Source organism: Gigantopelta aegis, chromosome 4 (assembly GCF_016097555.1).
Source record: "Gigantopelta aegis isolate Gae_Host chromosome 4, Gae_host_genome, whole genome shotgun sequence".
Lineage (NCBI taxonomy): Eukaryota > Metazoa > Mollusca > Gastropoda > Neomphalida > Peltospiridae > Gigantopelta > Gigantopelta aegis.
Genome location: NC_054702.1, coordinates 58,886,997 through 58,891,996, shown reverse-complemented (window position 1 = coordinate 58,891,996; position 5,000 = coordinate 58,886,997). Strand labels below are relative to the sequence as shown.

At 37.3% G+C, this 5,000-nt stretch overlaps 1 long non-coding RNA gene across 1 annotated transcript in view; it reads right to left on the bottom strand.

Moving 5' to 3' along the window:
• Positions 1-3,904, bottom strand: part of LOC121370643 — a 4,530-nt gene extending 626 nt beyond the window's left edge. Inside the window, exons 1-2 of the long non-coding RNA XR_005957708.1 lie at positions 3,348-3,904; positions 2,557-2,650 (exon numbers count right to left, since the gene is read on the bottom strand). This is a non-coding gene — a long non-coding RNA (uncharacterized LOC121370643). The remainder of the gene's footprint in view (positions 1-2,556; positions 2,651-3,347) is intronic.
• Positions 3,905-5,000: the final 1,096 nt, after the last annotated feature.

The window sequence follows — 5,000 nt, the reverse complement described above, 5'->3', positions numbered from 1 at the left end:
TACTACTACTACTACTACTACTACTACTACTACTACTACTACTACTACTACTACTACTGCTGCTACTACTACTACTACTACTACTACTATTATTACTACTACTACTACTACTACTACTACTATTACTACTACCACCAACACCACCACCACCACCACTACCACAACTACCACTACTACTGCTGCTGCTGCTGCTGCTGCTACTACTATTAATGCTACTACTACCACTACCACAACTACTACTACCACTACCACAACTACTACTACCACTACCACTATCTATCAAAAGAAAATAACTGGTTACAGTCTTTAGATATCGACTTTATCCTGTGAAAGTAAAGATAACGAATGTTGTGGGGCTCTGTCGAGCGACATTCGCCATTTGAGTACTCAAGTTCAAGTTATTTTATTGTGTTAAGTTTTTACAACTTATCAGCATTATAAACAATGAAAAACATTAATATATACAATAGAGAGGAACAATGGTGAAGAGTGACTTGCAGACAAATGCACACAAACAACTAATATAAGAAGCTTTATATATGTACATATAATTAATTTGCTTGTACAAGTAATTGTTCTCTAAATCGGTTCGCCTGTTGTAAGAAATCGCCAAGATTATTTATCTCCTTATTGTTTTCAGTTGTTAAGAGTTGTATCAGTTTGAAGACACTTGGGTGGTTGAAACATGTAGTATTTTTTAATAAATTTCTTTCTTAATATTTCATATCGTGGACACGAAAGGATAAAATGAAACTCATCCTCAATCTCATTAATGTTACATAATGTACATATCCTTTGTGTCCTCTCGGTATTTTTGTATCTGCCCGCTTCAGTATTTAATCTATGTGCACAAATTATCATTTGAGTTATTTCTTTTAAATTACGCGAGTCAGTTGGTTTTGTTAGATATGTTTGTAATTTATATCCTTTTAATAAATGCTGATACAGTAATCCCTTTGGCGGTGCCGTTATTGTACTGTAGCACTTTTGCTTAAATACATCACCTATTCTTTCTTTTATTATATGATAATAAGTAATATGGATATCGGTCGATTGCCATATATAACTTAGTCCATGCGTATCTAATTCCTGTTTAATATTCATTAACCAAACTGATTCATTAACCAAACTGATACATTACTTCATATATAGCTTTTAAAATGCAGTTACTGGTGCTACCAATATTTTAAAATTCGCATTTTTCTTGTAATAGCTAACGGAAATCGTCCCAATTCGCTGTAAACAAAATAATTAGACGTTTTTTTATGTACACCCAATACTCTTTTACAGAATTGTATATGCACTTTTTCAATTTCGTGAGCTGAGTGACATCCCCAGATTTCAGATCAGTAACTGAGAACACTATTGACATAAGTATCAAAAACAGCTAACATTGTTTCAGTGTTAAAAAAAAAATCTTATTACAAATACTTATGATCCAATTTTCGGCTTTACGTCCTTGTTCAGCAAGTATTTTTTTGCGCACGATTAAATTTTCCATTATAAAAGAGTAATAATCCAAGATAATTAAATTCGTCTACAACCTCTAATTGATTAGCATTATGTGTCCATTTGCAAGCGCGGATCGAGGATTTTTAAATAGGGGGGGGCCCGAGAGCGCGAAGCGCCCGAGATTCGTAGGGGGGTCCGGGGGCATGCTCCCCCGCGAAATTTTGAAATTTAAGTGGCCTGAAACGCGATTTCCTCGCATCTGAGTAACAAAATAGCTATATTAACGTATGTTTTTGGTACTGTCATACTGTTTTTGTTATCTTCAAAATTGGGAAATAAGTGCATTTTTGTGTAATTCCACTCTAGTGTATGCTATAGTAAATTTTTTAATAACTTGACCCCCAAAATAGGGGGGGCCCGGGCCCCTTGGGCCCCCCACTAAATCCGCGCCTGATTTGATATTTGTATTTCAACGTATGGACCACACATGTCACCTACAATATTTATACGCCAAAACAACATTCCTTTGTTGGGCCCCGTTCCACGAAGCGATCTTAGCCCTAAGATTGCCTAAGCGCATAGCTACCCTATGCACTTAAGTTGATCTTAGGGCTAAGATCGCTTCGTGGAACGGGGCCCTGATCGTAACTAGTGTAAAAGTAGTTCTGTTACAAAAAATATAGAAATTTATCTCGTCACCATCTATTACCAAAATATAGTGATTGCATGATAAATTCCCATTTTCGGCGTGGAGAGAGAGAGAGAGAGAGAGGAGAGAGAGGAGAGAGAGCAGAGAGAACAAGAGGAGAGAGAGAGAGAGAGAGACGAGAGGTTTGAGATGAGCAGAGAGTAGAGAGAGAGGATGAGGGAGGAGAGAGTAGATGACTGAGAGTGAGAGAGAGAGAGAGGAGGAGGGACCGGAGAGGGAGAGAGAGAGAGAGAGAGAGAGAGAGAGAGGAGAGAGAGAGAGAGATGACGGAGAGTTGAGAGAGAGAGACAGAGAAAGGAGAGAGAGAGAGAGAGTGTTGTGTGTGTGTGGTGTGCTGTTGTGTTACACTTGAATAAATAAGACAGTGTAAACAGACATACATACGAAGTACTTACCCATTCTTACACCCTCTGTCACATGCGTTTGGGTAGACTTGCACGCCACACACAGGGGCATATTCCCGGGTACATATGCACATCTCACAATTCGCTGAAAATATAGAAGAAAAAATAAGAAGAAATAACCCTGTCACAAGTCGTCTGGTCATGTACAAGAATATGTCAGAATGTTAGATTAGGTTTTTGGTTTATCACATTGTGAATATGAAAACATAAAACGTCAGATTCTTCGAATTTTCTAAACACAAGTTAAAAGAGTTAGTTTGAATCTGTCCTCTGTCACTGAAAACGTTAAAGTTTGTTTTGTTTAACGACACCACTAGAGCACATTGATTAATTAATCATCGGCTATTGGATGTCAAACATTTGGTAATTCTGACACGTAGTCATAAGCGGAAGCCCGCTGCATTTTTTTCATTAGCAGCAAGGGATCGTTTATATGCACTTTCCCACGAAAGTCGAACGTGATCTGTAACAGAACATGATAAATACATACACAACATTTCAGCTCAGTACTTTGAGGTAGGCATTGCAAAAACAACAACACAAAAAGCATAAAAACATCTGGTAAACTATATGCGGAACAGACAGACAGACAGACAGGCAGAAGGACGGAGTCGAAACGTATAGTCCCTTCCGGTTGACTATGGCCCCTGGTTTCCTCAACTTGTAGATTAAAAAAAAAAAAAAAAATTAAATTGATTTTCGTGATTATATCCAATTACGCTTTTTCAAATATATACTTTAACAAAGATAAAACTAGAATTTGTTTTAAAATGAAAACTTACCAGTCACAAAGATGGACGCTACAATCAGGACACAGAGGAAGAGCTTCATGTCTGCTTCTGTTTGTAACCAAACGAACAGTGACGCCGTCACGCAGTTGTCTCCCCTTATAGAACTCTCGCGTGGAAGTCGCTGCTTAATTGAGATAATTTGTCCGTCATATTTGTTTTATGTAACAATTATTTGGAAATTAAATGTCAGTTCCCCTGTTATTCACGTGGCAGACCGATACACGAGAAGGGTGCGATAAACCGAATACCCACAAGATTTCAGTAACTGAAATAACTATTTCCCTAATAAAAAGAAAAAAAACCCATAAAACCCACAAAACAAGACAAAACAAAAGAAAAAGCTTCATTATAGACACCAAAAGTCTCTTTAAAAAAAAAAAAAAAAAAAAAAACCCACCCCAAATTCGAATGACTTTAATACCAGATGTTTTGATATATCACAGATGGAGAATATTAAGAATTTCATATAAAATAGTAATGTAATTATGAACATAAGAATTTCGCCCAATTGAATGTATCGTCTACCATAAACTAATTTGTGATGTAACGTTCAGAATTAGTATACTTCTTAAAAAGAGAAACAAAGGGGGTAGTCCAGAGGATATGCGCACAAATATTACACAGGTCATATTGAGAATGCCTCCAATATTAACATTAATCTTTATGATGTGTAGTATGTGTGTGTGCCAAGTTTCATGCTTTTATCATTAAGTGCACGATTCATTAACATATCCTAAGGTCTAGGGGGAAAGAACAAAAAGAAAACGAAGTTAAAAAGGAAAGAAAAAAGGAAAAAAAAAAAGGAGAATTTAATGATTGTTTTCTGGGGGGGGGGGGGGGTCGTGTGTTTTTTGGGGTTTTGGGGTTTTGGGGTTTTTAAACATGGATTGAGATGAACATAATAAGATATAACTATAAATCAGTTTTCGTTGATCTAGGACTTACCGTGTGTGATTATGAGAAACAGCCCTAAACGCGAAAACAAAGTTGTAGTCAAATGCAAAAGTTGATGCTGTCACGGTCGAAAAAGTAATATCTATATTAGCAATTGCAATCACCGACAGACGGCGCTGTGAACAGCCGCTGCTAGAAGATCAAATAATATTTTCTCATTTCACGTGTGGATATTACAGCTTATTATGACCATCTTAAATATGGAAATAAATTGTAATACATTGTGAGGAAGTCGAAATGTAATATAGCAAAAATAATAGGGTTTTTTTAGAAATAATTAGCTTACAAAATACTGTTTCATTTTCATTTCAACTTATTTTCGTGCTTATATCCAATTACGGTTCAAAACTCTGCCTTGGGCACAACCTCAGCTATCTGGGTGTCGCCTGAACGGGGTTAGTTGTTTAGTGGTTTTGGGGGGAAAGGGGGGGCCGTCCCTTCCTGAACCTTTCGCTCGTCGGGTTTAGCTTTCGGGCTTGAAACCATACCACCAACCTGTAGGGGGCTAACCACTGCGCCCCGGGGCCCGGTTGAAATCGTTTTAAGACAAGATTCAGTGGCGGATCCAGAAAATCCTTTAGGGGGGGGGGGGGGCCAGTGAATGAGGTGAGGGTTTTGGAGGGGATCTAAAAAATTTTTAAAAAAATCAATATTAATAAAATTTAAAACTACCAAAATTTTTTGGGGGGG